Here is an 18,355-nt window from a genome sequence, read left to right as displayed (position 1 = left end):
AGATATTTCCTTTTTGAAAAAATAGTGATTCTCTAAATGATTACTATTGCTCGTTCACTTGAGGACTGACCTTCCCACGTTGAGAAAATAAAGCCTGGAAAGAAGTCCAAATAATCTACAATAAATTAAATTCTTACATTCTTGGGGAAGCTGCTTCAGATCAGGAAACACATTAACATTATTTCTAAGTCTCCAGATGTGCTCTTGCATAACATGAGCCACTTACTGAATTTTAATTTTTTATATTAAGAACTTTATATTAAGTTCCATGTAGCATTTATAAAATAAATAACCCAGGTTCAGTGATACTTGACACCAATCATGCTGCATTGCAACTGGACTTCTAATGTTATTGAAATTTGGACCAAGTAATGACATGATCTGCACACTGTAATAATCCACGAAATCTAACAGTTGTCCCCAGCAATCTCCATATTGCATTTCTCTTCATCTTTGAGAAACAAGTGGCAAACATAGTTGAAAGTAAATGAGCCGTTTTTTTCTATTTAATTCAAGATGTTTTTAGAACTCTATACAAAAGACTTTAAGAACAGTTATTTTTCTACTTCTTCTTCTGATCTTTATAATGCCCTTTGAATTAAAAGCTTAGCTGGCACTTTAATTGTTGTCTGGCCAAAGCAGTGTATTCATAAATGGGAATGAATGCTAATTTGTCAGCCAGGCTAAATTATGCATGTTGTCCTATCTTTTAATTTCCCATGGCTGTTCACAGTTGGGGGCTGCTCCTCCATCCTAGATTTTACTGTTTTCTCGAGAAATCTTTCCAATTGAATCGCTGAGACAGTGAGAGGCTGAGCTGCTTCCTGTTAGAATCAGCCCATCTCTCTCTCCTGGTCTCCTATATTCCTCTCCCAGTAAGTGCTCATCATGAAGTTTGTACTATCTATGAGATGATTAATAAATGCTATGCAGAAAAACTAAAACAGGCTTACTTACTTCTAAAATCAAGTCTTTTTAAATTTCCTTTTTATAATGAAAATTTTCCCAAAACCATGAAAAACAAAACAAAATATAAACAGCACATGAGTAGACACTGAGCAACACTGGAAAATTCTTAGTTATTGTTGGAAAGGGCTAATGGAATTAAATAGGCTTTATTTTAAAATTTTCATCACTTTGTAAGGAGGCTGTGTAGCATTTTATTCTGAGAGAATTTGACTGACAGACTGTAATTTCTGTATCTGGTTGTCGAAAACCTGTATCTAAAGGTAAAATAGTACAGGATAAAATCAGGAATCTTTGACTAGCAATCTACCAAACCACATGGGTGACCAAACCGGATAAAATAAGTCTAAGCAGTAGTGTTGAGTCCAAGTCAGGATCAGCAGCCCAACTTAGAGCTAATTACATCTTAAAATGTATTTCACTTCTGAGGTAACACACTGCTTTACAAAGAAATGTAATAAATGTTTCAAAAACCACTTAATTCACTTCTAGTTACATATTGCACATAAAATTAATACAACAACTGAGGCAACTAAGTCAACCTGTAGGTGAAGATGAGATTTCTTCTTTGCTGGCTTTGCTCTAGCTGACTCTGCACACAATGGAACCTCTGGCATTGCTTATATACATTAGATGGACTGAGCCTGCTTGCAACGTCTTACATGAGAAGCTCACCAAGATTTCTTACAGCGACCTTTATTTGGCTACCTCAGAGGTTGTCAATCTCTGGGTCGCAACTCCTTTTGGGATTGATGAACTCTTTCACACACCACCTGAAAACACAGATATTTACATTATGACTCATATCAGTATCAAAATTACAGTGATGAAGTAGCTCCAAAGGTAATGGTTTGGGGACACCCCAACATGAAGAACTGTATGGGAAATACAAATGAAATGACCCTGAGATTTCACCTTACACCAATCAGAATGGCTAAGATAAAAACTCAAGTGACAATACATGCTGGAGAGGATGTGGAGAAAAGGGAACCCTCCTCCTTTGCTGGTGGGAATGCAAACTTGTGCAACAACTTTGGAAATCAATCTGGCACTTTCTCAGACAATTAAGAATAGCACTTTCTCAAGATCCAGCTATACCACTCCTAGGCATATATCCAAACTATGCTCAAGTACACAGCAAGGACATTTGCTCAACCATGTTTGTAGCAGCTTTATTTATAATAGCCAGAACCTGGAAACAACCCAGATGACCCTCAATGGAGGGATGGATACAGAAATTGTGGTCCATTTACACAATGGAATCCTACTCAGCAGTTAAAAACAGGAAATCGTGAAACTTGCAGGCAAATGGTGGGATCTAGAAAAGATCATCCTGAGTGAGGTATCCCAGAAGCAGAAAGACACAAACAGTATATATTCATTTGTAAGTGGATACTAGACCTATAATATAGGATAAACACAATAAAATCTATAGTCTTAAAGAAGCTAAGCAAGAAGGAGGACCCTGGGTAAGATGATCAATCCTCACTCAGAAAGACAAACAGGATGGATATTGGAAGAAGGGGAAAACAGGAAACAGGACAGGAGCCTACCACAGAGAGCTTCTGAAAGACTCTACCCAGTAGTGTATCAAAGTAGATGCTGAGAATCATAACCAAACTTTGGGCAGAGCGCAGGGAATCTTATGAAAGAAGAGGGAGATAGTAAGACCTGGAGGGGACCAGAGCTCCACAAGGAGAGCAACAGAACCAAAAAATCTGGGCCCAGGGGGCTTTTCTGAGACTGATACTCCAACCAAGGACCATTCATTGATGTAACCTAGAACCCCTGTTCAGATGTAGTCCATGGCAGCTCAGTGTCAAAGTGGGTACCCAAGTAAGGGAAATAGAAACTGTCTGTGACATGAACTCAGTGGTGGGCTCTTTGACACACCCTCCTGAGGGGGGAGCAGCCTTGCCAGGCCACAGAGGAGGACATTGCAGCCAGTCCTGATTAGATCTGATAAGCTAGGGTCAGATGGAAAGGGAAGAGAATCTCCCCTGTCAATGGACTTGGAGAGGGATATGGGAGATGAGGGAGGGATGGTGGGATTCAGAGGAAATGAGAGAGGGGGCTACAGCTGGGATACAAAATGAATAAACTGTAATTAATATAAAACATTAAAAAAAAGAGTCACAACACTGGGACCATTGATAACCACTGGGCTACAGCATCTGCCTGCTTTGGATGGATTCAGTTTGAGAGCAGCACAAAACACTGTGGTCAAGGCCCAGGGGGATGCATAACTTGATGGGCTTCAGTCCTGGAAACAAAATTCTCCTCCTGCAGTAAGGTGGTTTCTTGCAGAAATAATTGTTTGAAGATAGAAAACCAGAAAATCCAAAATGAGCAAAGCTGTGTGAACACATAGGAATTTAGACCAGTTATAAAGATGTAGTTTCATATAAATCAAAATGTTTAAACAGTGTTTATCTTTCTCTCATGCATACTTTGTCACTTCTTGGATATTTTATCTCAATAACTTTGTTACTCAGTTGTCAATATATTGGTGTAGTGCTCCCATATTGGCTGTCGTCCCTTGATGTAATGAAAAAATTAACTGACCATAACACATACAATTGGCAAATGTGCTTACTCATGTGTGGAAGTGGAAACAGTTGATTTAAAGAAACAGAAAGTAGAAAGTAGAATCAACACAGGCTAAGAAGTGAGGAACAGTACTAAGTAGGGCAACAGCACAACAGCTGTTAAAGTGCAAGTAGATGAGAGGAGTGCGTTCTAATATTCCATAGCCTGAGGGGGTGTCTGAAATTTATAATTTATTATATATTTTGTAAAAAAGAAAACAGAAACATTTGATCACTTCTAACACAAAGAAATGATAAGTGTTAAAGGAAAATCAGATGCCAGTTACATTATTTGACCTTTACCTCGATGAGTTAAATGATAACACTGCACCCTAACATCCTACTCTCCAGCAAGGGCTGGAGAGATGGCTCTGTGGTTGTGTCATCTGACTTCTCTTCCAGAGGAATTGGGTTCAGTCCCACACGGTGGCTCACAAGCTATCTCAAACTCCACTGCTAGGGGATCCAATGCCTCTTTTTGCCCAAATACCAGGCATGCATGTGACATAGACTTTCGTGAAGACAAAACATCCATACACAGAAAACAAATAAAAATTTTAAAAAATGTAATGTTAATAAATGTATACTGCACTTGAGCCATTAATAAATGCAGCTTTTGTGATGCCATAAAACAAAAAACAATCAGTTTTCCTTTAGAGCTTTAGATCATTAAATTGTGCTTTGCTTTGTTTTGTAAGGCTACTTCTCAAGCCCTGCCTATTTGAATATTTTAGGACAGTATAGAGGTTGGCACATTATGGCTTCTGGACTGAATCTGGTTCGCAACATACTTTAGAGTGGCCTTCTAACCAAGGAAGGTTTTCTATTGTTTTCATCTTACCCCAATCAGAAAAGCTGTGGTCCAAGAAAGAAATGATGACAAATGACTTGTGTGGATATGGGGAAAGGAGAAGACTTATTGATTGCTGAGGAAGGTGAAAATTGGTGCAGTCAGTATGGAAATCTGTGTGGAGTTTACACAAAAAGCTAGAAATATATCTACCATATAATCCAGTTATATCATTCTTGGCCATATACACAAAGGACTCTATATCCTACTATAGAGATACCTATATATACATGTTCATTGCTGCTCAATTCACTCTAGCCAGGAAATGGAAAGAGACTAAATATCTATCAGCTGATGAATGGATCTTAAAAATGTAGAACACTTATACTGTGAAATATTATCCAGCTGTTAAAAAAATACAAAATTTACAGGTAAATAGATGGATCTAGAAACAATAATTTTTAATGAATTATCACAGACCCTAAATAGTTATAGATATTAGCATTGGCTCTTTATATGTGTGTGCTCTATTTGGAATGCCTTGGTTGGAGTATCAGTCTCAGAAAAGACCCCCTGTCCAGATTTTTGATCTGTTGCTTCCCTTGTGGAGCTCCTGTCCTCTCCAGGTCCCAATGTCTCCTCCTTTTGTTCATAGGATTCCTTGCACTCTGCCCAAAGCTTGGCTATGAATCTCAGCATCTGCTTTGATACACTGCTGGGTAGAGTCTTTCAGAGGCCCTCTGTGGTAGTCTCCTGTCCTGTTTCCTGTTTTCTCCTTCTTTTCCAATGTCCATCGTGTTTCTCTTTCTGAATGAGGAATGATCATCTTACCCAGGGTCCTCCTTCTTGCTTAGCTTCTTTAAGACTATAGATTTTATTGTGTTTATCCTATATTATAGGTCTAGTATCCACTTACAAATGAATATATACTGTTTGTGTCTTTCTGCTTCTGGGATACCTCACTCAGGATGATCTTTTCTAGATCCCACCATTTGCATGCAAATTGCATGATTTCCTTGTTCTTAACTGCTGAGTAGGATTCCATTGAGTAAATGTACCACAATTTCTGCATCCATTCCACAATTGAGGGACATCTGGGCTGTTTCTACATTCTGGCTATTAGGAATAAAGCTGCTACAAACATGGTTGAACAAATGTCCTTGCCTATAGAGATGTTAGTAAGGGGACTGTGGAGGCATGCAAGTGAGTATAAAAGGTTAAGGAGAAAATAATAACACAGGAAGTTTGAAAAGAGATTAGGAGTTTAGAGTTGATAAGGGAATGCAGGGAAGGTTAACCAACACAATAAAAAATTCTGAAATCTTTATATGTAAGCCTACTACTATGTAAGCTTCTTAAAATATATTCATATACATTATATAAAGAGTTTAAGTGGAGTTACCTTATAATGTGGCAACAATGTTCTTACTGGATACTTCAGGGTAGAAAATAAAATGCTCAGCCCCAGTAATGAGCTAACTCTTTTGGAGATGTTGGACTAGAGAGGTTCCCATAGACCTCCAAATACTACAAGACATGACAATTATTTTTGTTACCCTGAAAATGTCAACAGTAAGACTCCGTTGTTGATGACATCAACATGAAGAACATGAAGAAATCAAACAAGTATTGATCTGGAAGTTTCATCTCTGCTGCCCATCTTTCATTGTTCTGGGAGGAGCTTTTCATAATACTGGAGGAGAAAAAGAAACAGAAATTTTGCATAGCTGTGACCTCTGCTGCCTACAACATTGACCAGTCAAGCAGAGCTTCCAACTGGTACAACAATGGTATAAATGTCAGGTAAGTAACCAACCACTTTCTGATCGAATTTAAGAAGCATTCCACAATATGGAAACCATATCAGGCACCATTATAAGGGACAAGAACCTGCGGCCAGGCAGGTCCTAGTCCTCAGGGAACAGCCTATTACTATTAATTTAAGAAATGAATATTGTATTAAGCTGACTCATACCGGCTTACTGTTATACCTATGGATTAGTGCACTTTCAACCCTCATCAGAAAGAATTATTTTCACAGTGGATGACAATTAACACCAAGATCCACAGCTAACTGAGATTCACAGAATAAGAGACCGGAATGCTCAGGCCTACACAGGATATCTTTTTAATATCTACTCCTCCTAAAACTAAGGGATCATTGTAGCAGAAGGTGTAGATAGATTGTGAGAGCCATAGGCAGCAAATGACTACAAGAACAGTCATTTCAGGACACAGTGGGGCAGGTACACATATATATTCACAAAAGTCAGGAGCACAAGACCTGCATAAGTTCAGGCCAGAAAAACAAATTCTAGTTTGAAGAGGAGAGAGATGGATGAATTTCTACCCCTAACTAAGGAACTAACACCATGTAACTAATGTCTGCTTGGGAAGGAAGAATCAGTTTTCTTTAATGGTGCTGGCTCTCCTTGGTGGATTGACCACCCTCTTGCATAAGACACGCATCCAAGAGTATATGGACAGCACAGATTGTACTTAAGGAGAAAAAGATGCAAATTTGGGTCGGTAGGACAAAGCAGGAATGGGAAGAGAAATGAATAGGGTCAACATAACACTTCATAGAATTCCTGAAGAACTAATAAAAACAAAGATATTTGAAAAACATAAAAATTATTATATTTGAAAATTAGGAAAAAAAAATTAAAAAAAAAAGAAAAAAGAAAATTAGGTGAAATTTGTCTTTAGTGTCTATAAGTTTTATGGAAACTAAGCTATAAGCACTGATGTAGGAATCATCTATGGATCTTTTATGTTAAAATCAGAGTTGTAACTGAGAGTGTATGGCTCACAGTGTAATATTTAATGCTAGCCCTTCACAGAAAACAGTGACTCTTGGAATAGTAATTTTTTTTTTTATAGCTGGCTCTCAATCTAAATTTTGTATCATTTATTCTGCTGCTCCAGTGGAGTTCCAATTTGGGAGGTGGTGCTGTTTAACTGCTGGCTTGTCCTGTAAAGTCTTGATAGAATAATGCTTTTCTGTTTAGATGTAATATCCCCTGAGTTGTCATATCTTAACTCTTTGTTCTGTAACTTTAAAATAGGAAAACAACCTGTGATCTCACAGTGAGAGATCACACCACTTCCTTACTTCAGGAGGGACCTAGAATTGAGAGAGCAATTTTTTTAAAGGATGTTTTTTTGCACTCTCAGTCAGACCTTTGAAACCAGTTTTGTATGTTTCCCCTTTCAGGCATAAAGTAGAAATACGAAACAAGATCTTTCCTGCTCTCTTCTCCTTTGCAAGTTACATACAGCAATTTACTAGTTACTCAATGATCTTGCTTCCTTCAAGGATATTGAATGCTAAACCATGAAGAGTATTTGGAAAAGTGAATAGGAATTGGCTAGTGATTTAAGAGGTCCCCAAGGATGCAAACTGGTCTATTTTTTTATTGTTTTCCCTGTAGTTGTAGATGGAGTATTTTCACTTGATCTAGGGTAGTAGAAACCTGTGATTTCAGCAGACTGAAGAAATTATTGGTTAAATGAATCTTGTTTCCTGGATAAGTCAGTATGGCATAGCAGCTTTTCTATTTGCGAACACTTTTAGAATCTATCTAGAGCACAGTAAGAGCAAGGAATAAGATGCAGCATCGCTACACTCTGCAGCATTCTCCTTAGGTGTGTCATCCCTAAGCACAGCTTTGAAACTGTGAAAGCACTTCTGTAAGTGTTTTGAATTTAAATTGGTGCCATGTGATAATTATTACTCTATTTATAGCATAGTTTCTTGACTCACATATATTTGGAATGAAAGATAAGTTTATTGTTCACTATACACTCATATATATTGCATTTCGAATAAATGTTAGAGTAGGTCAAATTTTATAGTTCAATAATAGTTTTCTTAAATATGATAATGTTCCTAATCCTCATAAATCTTTTTACTTTTTTTAAAATAGCATCCCATATCCCTTGTGAGTAAAATACTTGTGAAGTGAAGAATTAATTGTGGATGTGCTTCAGAGTACCCTCCCATGTTTACTCTTCAATACCATGAATCAACTTAATCCATTCTAGTCTCCATCACCTGTACCTTGATGAATAGACGGTACCAAATATTTATTGAATGAATAAACTAAAGGTATTATTCAATCTGTAAGAACTGTAAAATTAGCATATGAGGTATGGTATGACTTCTCCATAAAAATTGCCTTCCATATCTTTAGAATAACAAATTGATAAAAATGGCCATGAAATCTAGATTACTTTAGAAACCAAGAGGTGTCTGTAGATATATCATGATATTAGAATCTGAGAAAAGGATGTATTTATGTGTAAGTCAAGAAGGTAGAGCCTACAAGGTAAGAAGGTCAGATCCTCTCACTTTCCTAAGTGGTGAAATACAGTGATTAGGGGACTTGAGAGAACTGAGGTCTCTCTTTCAACCAAGCAGATCCTTCCAGAGCAGCAATTCTCAAGCTGTGGTTCATGACCCTTTATGGGGGTCAAATGGCCCATTCATGGGAACTGTCTAAGACCATTGGAAAACACATATATTTACATTATTATTCCTAATACTAGAAAATTACAGTTATGAAGTAGCCAAGAAAATATTTTTATGGCTGGGGGGTCACCCCAACATGAGGAACTATACTAAAGGGTCACAGCATTAGGAAGTCTGAGAGCCACTGTTCTAGAGGTTTTAAAATCAAGCAACCAAATCTCTATACTCCAATCTCTACCTCATTACCAAATATTTCCATAGGCTTGGGCATGTCTGCCTACCCTCTGTGATGTCTCCTCAAACACACAAGATAGCATTCTATTTTGCTTCACGTGAGTCTGATCATCCTTGAATCTGACTACTCTTGAACATGGGTTTACTGCCAGTTTACTAAGCGATGGTCCCCATACTATACAGGCTTTATGGCTTTCTCCAGTTACAGTTTTAGCTGTCACTTTCTAATCAACTAGAGGACAGACACACTAGGCTGACTTAAGTGAAAAGTAAAAACAACAATGACAAAGCCAAGCAGGTCTCAAGTAGGTTCGTTAACTTGTTTGTTTATTATCTGTTGGTTTGGTGTTTTGCCTTGAAGAGCTGATGTACCTGGCCAGCATGCAGGCACTTACAGGGGTTGGAGTGTGCTGACCTCCTGACACTGGTCTTGTAGACAGTTGTAAGCTCTTTAGTATTGGCTCTGGTGACAGTTAAGTGCTCTTAGCTGCTGAGCCATCTCTCCATCTCCCAAAGTCACATGTTTCAAAAGATAGCTTTAACACATTCAAACTTGTCTCTTCCCTTAACAGGGTCTATTGCAGATCCTAGAGAATTAAGGAGACATGATTGTATATTTATTTCTCTACTCCCCCAAATAATTTCATGATACATTCCCATTTTCTAAACTTATGTTTCTTCCCATCTGCCCCTCCCCCACTCCTACTTCTAACCCACCTTCCATCACTATAGTTTGATCTTCTTCCAGAATTTTATATCAGTGGAATCATATAGCATGTGGTATTTTATATCTGGTTTTAATTTTTGTTCTCCACTTGACAACATGATGGTGATAATCATCGATGTTACTTCATGTTTTGGTAGTTTATGCCTTACTTTTTGTGTAGTGCTTTTCTGTTGCTTGATAATTGTGGCTTATTTTATTGTGTAAATAATCTGTTCAATTTTCTGCTTAAGCCAATTCTATTTTAATGGTAAGAATTTCATAAGAATCCTTTCTATGTGTTCTTTATCAAATACTATGTAGCGTACCTTTCATTGTGTTCATAGTGTCTTCTGAAGAATGTGTTAGTGATTATGAAATTCACTTTGTTAATTAAATTTATTTTATTGTTTATGATTTTTATGTCCTAGGAAAATTTTATCTAATCTTATAATGGAAGTTTTATAATTTTTATTTTTACAATAGGATTATGATAAAGTAAAATTAATATTTATATGTAAGGATGAAGTTAGGGTCATAATTCATGTTTCTTTTATGCCAATAAAATTCAAGAGATTGATTTCAAAGAAATACTTTTGTTGTTCTATCACCCTGGGCTTGGGAATTACTCTTTAGGAATGCTTTTAGAAAACAAGCCAGCTTTCATCCATTTGGTTTTGTTTTAGGCAATCATTTCTCTTCATTGTGCTTCTAACTTGTGTCCTTCAGTCTGCTTCTGTCTGCTTCATTCTCATTTTCAAGTATATGAGCTTAAATGCCATTATTCATTTATTGTTTTTTTTTTGTAATATAGGCTCTGTGTTCAATATTCTCCTTTCTTTCCTGATATTATTAATTCATCTACTATTTTAAAATCAGTCTGACTATACATTTAACAATTTTGTTGATATTTTCTCAGTACCAAAATCTTTGTTTCTTAATAAGTTGTACATTTATTGACTGCTTTCTTACTTATGAAAGTGTTCTTCGCTTAATCATTTACTTCTGTGGTCATAAAAATGTGTTCTCCACATTTTTAAATTCTTATATGTTAGGATGAATTATTGATTGGTTATATTCTTCTTTTTCCTAATAAAAAGGAAATAAAAAGTACTTAGTCCAGTAATTTCTCTCTACTTTGTTTAGTGGGAATAAAGAGTTTTGGTGCTTCATACCATTCAATATATTTTAAAATTTGTATTATGAAAAATTCATAATTATTCAAAGCATATTTTAAAATTTATAAATATGCAGATATTCTTAACGTTATTTTTAATTTTATTAAGGGCAGATAATATTAGGCATACAATTGTAATGTATGTTCAGTTTTCACATGAAACAAAATAGAACATGTCTTGGTGAGTATCCTGTGTAGACTTTAAAGTGTGCATAGTTTTATTGTTGTTCGTAGAACGCCTTGTGAAATTTAGATCAACCTTGTTGGGAGTTTTCAAAATATTCCACATCCCTACTCATGATTTTTGTCTAGTACCTGTATCGCATATGAAGCAATTCTAGCAAATTCAGCAGGGATCTAGCTCTAATAAACATAAGAGGTGCACAGAATAAAGGAAACGCAGAGGTGGGAATGATGTGCAGTTGAGTACTGGGCTTCTGGTCATCACTCTGCCAGCCCCTTCAATAACCTTTCTCCTGGCAAGCCTTAGTGAGAGATTTGTGGGCCTTTACTGTCCATTCTTAAGCACAGGGAACACCGCCAGCAGCAACATGCTTATCTGTAACTACAGAGCCCACTGATACACTTTGACAGGCACTTAGGCATGTTTCAAAACATCAGAAAGGGTCAATCCCAACTCAACCAGCATTTTCCTAATTGCTTTGGCTGGTTGCGTGTGGGAGGTTTAGACAGAGACAGTACGTGGCTAAGCAGCATCAAGCTTTCCTGACAGGTTTCCTACAGCATGCTGACCAGGCTGACAATGACCTTTCAACAGCCAGCTGCCAAATATGTAAAGAACTTTGTTCCTCAGAAAAGACCCTCAGGCCTTCTTGGTTCTGTTGCTCTCCTTGTGGAGCTCCTGTCCCCTCCAGGTCTTTCTATCTTCACCTTCTTTTTTAAGATTCCCTGCACTCTGCCCAAAGTTTGACTATGAGTCTCAGCTTTTCTGAGACTGTTACTCCAACAAAGGACCATGCATGGAGATAACCTAGAACCCCTGCACAACTTCCCCTGGCAGCTCAGTCTCCAAGTGGATTCCCTAATAAGGGGAACAGGGGCTGTCTCTGACTTGAACTCAATGGCTGGCTCTTAGAGGAGCAGCCTCACCAGGCCACAGAGAAAGACAATGTAGCCAGTCGTGATGAAACCTGATAGGCTAGGGTCAGATGGAAGGGGAGGAGGTCCTCCCCTATCAGGGACTTGGAGAGGGGCATTGGAGGAGATAAGGGAGGGAGGATAGGGTTGGAAGAGAATGAAGGAGGAGGCTACAGCTGGGCTACAAAGTGAATAAACTGTAATTAATATAAAAATTAAAATTAAAAAAAAGAACTTTGTTTCTTTGAGTATAGCTAGTTAGAATCCTTAGGGGTGTGAAACTCTGTGAAAATCTATAATGAGTTTTGGATTTTCAACCAAATAAATTATCACTTGGTTAGATACCAGTTGCTCACAAACTCCATCCCCACTGCTTTAACTATACTTTTTCTAAAAACCCAATACACAAGATAACACCTATACATGAAACATTTCTGAATTATGAGTCTGTACAATGAAACGGGTTATCACCTCATTCCTGAAAGGGTATGAGGACGAGGATGCAGGCAGTCATGATGAGACTTGACAGCCTGGGATCAGTTGGTAGGGGAGGAGGGCTTCTCCTTTCTGAGGACTAAGGGGAAGGGGAAGTGAGAACAAGAAAGGGAGGGTGGGACAAGGGAGGGCTTTGATCGGGATGTAAAGTGAATCGATTAAAAAAATTTTTTTAAATGTTAGTTCCAAATAGTTTACTGGCTCTAATTTAAAGCCAGAAATACTGAAACTTCCAGATGCAAAGATAGAGCAAACTCTTCAAGGGAAGTCAAGAAATTTCTTACTAGAACACCAACAGCACAAGAAACAGCTCCAATGGAGTTTTTGGAGTAAGGCTCAGGGGTTAGCAGAGCCACAGCAAGGGCAGAGATACAAATGCGGGTAAGTAGGGATGAAGGGGGTCAATTGAGGAACAGTTAGGGGAAAGTGGGTAAATATGATCAAAATACATTGTGTACAACTTTCAAAGTATGTATGGAAAGAAGAAAAGTAAAAGTGTTCAGCATTTCTAGTCCTTAGGGAAATGCAAATCAAAACTACTCTGGATACCACTTCAACCAAGTCACAAAGAGTATCATTAATCAATCTGACAGCAAACGTTGGAGAAGATGAGGAGAAAGAAGAAAACCTTGTCACAGGTGTGAGGAAACAAATTGACACAGCCATCATGGGAATCAGTTTGGCTGTTCCTCAGAAGACTCAAAAGTAGAACTGCTCTATGACCCATCTACCTGACTCTGGGTTTATGCTCAGAGAACTTCTGAATCTACCAAAGATATATTTGCTGCCTTGTGCTTATTGATGCTTTATTCACTGTGGCAAGAAACTAGGGCCAGCCTTAGTTGCTCATCAACAGCAAACAAATAATTAAAACATAGGACATAGATGCAAAGAAATTTTATTCGGCAAGGAGCGCAAGTGAATTGACAAAAATTTCAGGAAAATAATGGACTTATAATGTCTAATATTAAGCAAGGGCACACAATCTCTGAAAGAAAAAGAATTGTGTCTTTTCCCTCAAATGCAGGCATTAGTCTATAGTATGTGTAATAACATATATAGTATATGTTACACATATAACCTAGCAGTATAATGTGTATAATAACATACACACATATGCATATGTGGATATACTATCACATGTAGACAGGAGAATGAGGGCAATGTTAGGCGAAAAGAAGAAAGTGGGTCCTGGTAAAAGACATTGGAATTAAGAAAGAGGATATCAATCTAATTGTTTTCTAGTTTTTACTCTGTTACACGTTTTCATGGCTGTTGATGCATGTGTGTGGTAGATGAATGCACAAAATGTAATTGATAGTGAAAGTGGAAACCCCAAAGCAAATTTCCACGGCAGCAGAAATGCTGCTCTAGTGTATAACATTCACTGAGATGCACAGACTTCGGGTCTTTCCAAGTGCTTGTCTGAGAGACTAAGTTAATCCAGCTGCTTGATTTTTTTTTTATTTGCAAGTTCTTTACATGCAATGTCTTTTTATTTAAAAAGAAGGAATATAATGAGTTTAGTGTAAGAGAGAAAACAATGCTCTGTAAAATGGCTTAAGGAAAAGAAGAAAGAGGAAGCAAAGTCAATTTTAGGTTTCTAGCAAGTAGATTTAGTGAATTGAATTCAGAAAGCATTCCAGTGTCAACTGAAAATGCAAATACGGAAAGATGGAAAGATACATAGAATAGTTTCTCTATTTTATAAATATAATCAAATTACTTTGCTGTTTTTGTTACATTATCAATACCAAATGTAAAGTCCATAAATGTCAAACGTCACCATTGTTGACTGTCACCATTCTCAGGGAGGTACATTTGTATATATGTCTGCGTGTGTGTTTGTGTGTGTACACATATATGGATACCCATCTATATATTTGTACCCAGCCACATATATTTACATAATGCATATGTATTTACATGCATATATTAATATGTACCTAGTTATAAGATTTTTCCTACACATAAAGAGCCATCTATAAACCAAGACAGAGAATGCAGTGACAAGCTAAAAAAGGGTCTTATCTGAGGCCAGCTCCATGAACCAGTGTGCTTATTGGTTCCTTACAGGAGCATGGATGATGACAGACATCTTCAACATTAGGAAGTCTTATTTCAGTCAGTTGCTGTTATTTTAGATAATGGCAGTTTGAAATAACGGGAAGAAGTTAGACCTTGAGAGGGACTGGAATACACCTCACTGGGGTCTCTTCAACCTGGGAGTCCCCTGCCTCACTGCAAGAGGGGATATTAATAGGCCTAATTTTATGACGATATGGTTTGAGTCATCACAGCTATTCTGCTTCAACACCATTATGATTATTTCCGCACATATACACAGGTAATAAAAATATACAATAGACTACTTTTGATTGAATTAATCATTTACTTTAAAAAACAGAATTCACAAAAAAACATCAGAATTCACATAGCCTACATTTGATGCAATTACTCATTCATTTTAAGAAGCAGAAATCACATTTAGTATAAGCTATTATGAATAGTAGAGGCTTGGTTTGGGTGCTGTCTTTTATGATTCAGTGATGACTGTGAAAGAGCAGTGGGATTTTTTCTTATCTTATTTGAATGAAAACAATGTCCAACACCCCCCTCCTCTTGCTTCTCTAGAGTCCATGTAAGTCTTGAACTTGCTGCCTTCTGACTTCAGCAATTTGATTGACCAGAATTCCTGGCCCTCTCTGCTTTTTGCCCACCTTGTTTTCTAAGCATCTCTTTAAGTTACTAACAACTGATAGCATCTTGAGAACAGAACAGAGCTTTCCAACAAGCCTTGCCATTGTTCTGCCTCCTGCCACGATCATATTATAAATACTCAGGTTATCCCTGTGAAATACTGTGAGCGAGGACTCACAGACCAGTCAATCCTGGAGTTATCGATTGAAGTTACAAAAGATAAAGCAACACAATGCCTTACAGCCCCGATGTGTTTCAACAGATTTCTGTCATATGGTTTCTTTCAACCTCACTCAGAAAGTGCAGTGAAGAACCACAGAACCAGAAAGACAAACATTACCTGTTTTCTCTTGTGTATGTGAAATCTAAAAGAAAAATAAAGTAAAAGATGCTTGAAGGCAGAAGGGGAACATTCTGGAGCAGGCTGGTGGCAGTGTGAATGGTGAAGAGGGTTAAGGATATATGATAGGGAGGTAAATACAATCAGAGTACTCCATGTATGTGTATAAAAATGTCGTAATGAAATACATTGGTTTGTCCAATTAACTTACAACAATAAAATGTTTTCTCCACTTGGATAATCTTCTCATATTTGGTTTGAAAGAGATTTTAAGTGAAACTGTAAAAATGCAATGAATATCCAAAGACATGTAAAATATTGTCGGATTAAAAACACCTAGTTCAACTTAAATTTCTGATCAATAATAAATATTTTTGGTGTATGTCTCATTTTTGAGATATGTCCCTATTAAACACTTACACTAAAAAACTTCTTGAACAGCAAAATTTCACATTTAACTGCTCACCCTCTGTGTTTTATACGTAATTTGTTCAATCTGGTTCTCTTGTGATGCTCACTCCTTGTGTCGCTATGAAGCCAGAAGACCGTGACACCTCCCTGTACGTTTCAACCTACAGAACAAAATAAATGAAGAGTGATAGAGTTCCTAAAGAGTATGGACATGTTTCTCTTTTCATTATCTCGGGGGCTGGTTGATTCCACTGAAGAAGGCTCGGATCTTCATTAACTGCATCATTAAACCCCGGTCAGGGCAGGGGTGTGTGGGCAGTGCTGAGCTTTAAAATGTGAAACCTAAAGTAAGCATCAGGATAAAAGACTTCCTTCTTTCCTTCTGCATTCATCTTCATTACGCTCTGCTCTGATTTATATAAGACGCTTGCTGAAGGCTGAAGGCTGTCAGGTAGACGTGAGTGAGGTCACTTTATCACAGGGACAAGTGCCTCTGGCAGCCCAGGCAGCTTTATTACAGTGTGGCACAAGGGCTCAGGGATTGAGCAGAGTCCAAGCTCTGTGCTGCAGAGGTCCCAAGGTGGCACTCTCTGTGCATGTGAGTGCTGACCTGGCTCTGGGGAAATGCAAGGCAAACAAGTTCTCAAGGTAAATTTTCTCAGTCTAGAAAATGTGAATTCTGATCAAGAGTAGTTCTCAATAGTCACTTTATAATGGATATTAATACACAGGTGGACTCACTGCCAGTCAGTCTTGCTGATGCTCAGGAGTCTAAGCAAAGGGCAATTTCCATGGCAGCTGTTAGAGTTTAGCCTGGGATTAAAGCAGATAAACAAACAAACAAACATCTCACTCTTTTACAAAAGTCAGTGATATGTTACAGTCCTGAGGAAAGCTTAGGTGTGGCGATGGCTGAGAGTTTAAAGTGAAAGGTCCAGGTCAGCACCTTGGTGCCATCACAGTGTCAGTGTGAGCAAGATCACGTCCTTTACTTCCAGGTTTGTTGCAGAAGAGAGGAGGGATTTGCCTCTAGAGGGGACAACTACAGTGCTTCCTCCAGCTGGCTTTCAAGTAAAGCCTGGTAGGTGTAGTTACCTTGAGAAATGAAGAACACTATAATTATTAGAGCTATTAAATGCTGCTACTAGAGTGGCGTGTAGGTAAAGAAAGTGAGGGCGACATTTAAAACTCAAATGGACAGCACGTGCTCTTACTGTTTTAGCACAGACATAGGCAAATGGCTGCTTTATGCATATTGGGAGGGAACAAACATCCCCTTGTCTTTCTTTTGTAGTTGCAAACCAGTTCTCCATGTGTATTGTTAGTGGTTTCAAAGGACATTTGTAAATCTAATTCAAAGAAGGAAAATCTGACTTTTAACATGTAAAACATATCTGCGAATGCTACCAGGAGGGTATTCATCCCTAAACCAAAATGCAATCAAGCCTATGGTGTGTGTTCACTTATTATGACCTATAACCATATTCCTACATTTAAAATAATTTTCAACACCTTCCTTAAGTATTTTTAATATTGTCACACCCTTTGCAATAACCTCACTTTATCCTGTTCTTAAACTAATGGGTAACTATTTTACAATTATGCCCTACGATCTAAAGTTTAAGTTATGAGCTATAAAAATGAAAATAATTGCATAATCCACTTTGAAAACAGATATATTTTCTTACCTCAGTGTTTATGTGTCAGACAAATTTATTATTACTACTTATTTATAGATCCAAGAGAAATTCTTGGAGGCTTTTCAGTTTACAAAATAAGTATCTGCTGCTTTATGAGTATGACATAGAATTAATTAAAGTACCATAACATCTCATTAAAGAACTAGAATATACCATTCTCTTGGAAAATAATATCTATTGTTTTGTGAATAGAATTAAAATATGACCAAGTCAGGAGGGACCCACTGTTCATCTTATTCAGGTAGCAACATGGAAATAGGACTGTAATAGGTTAAGCATACCAACAAATTCTCCCGCTACTCAGCTCATTGAGAAGCAGAATCTAATTGTCTTCCCCCTGAGTTAGAGCTGCTCTCATGGTGTTTTTGAGTGACAGAATACAGCAGGAAAACATTGTGAGACTCCTGAGGCTATGTCAGAGGGTGTTTGTAAGTATCTACTTTGGATAGTCTTCTGGGTATCTAAGCCTACATGGAAAAGATATTACCCTAATTACCCTAGCTCATGACCCTGAAGAGGTCATATGCAGATATCTGACAGTCAGTTGTCACTGAGCTTGGCTTCCTATTCATCTCTGTTAAGCAGCCAACATGTGAGCTAAGACATGCTGAACCTTTACACCCATCATGCGAGCAAGTACGTGCTTATAAGCACGTGGATTAGTCCACTGAGGTCTCCT

Source organism: Meriones unguiculatus, chromosome 20, assembly GCF_030254825.1.
Source record: "Meriones unguiculatus strain TT.TT164.6M chromosome 20, Bangor_MerUng_6.1, whole genome shotgun sequence".
Taxonomy (NCBI): Eukaryota; Metazoa; Chordata; class Mammalia; order Rodentia; family Muridae; genus Meriones; species Meriones unguiculatus.
The sequence above is the reverse complement of the archived record's forward strand: the minus strand, read 5'-3'. Positions refer to the sequence as shown.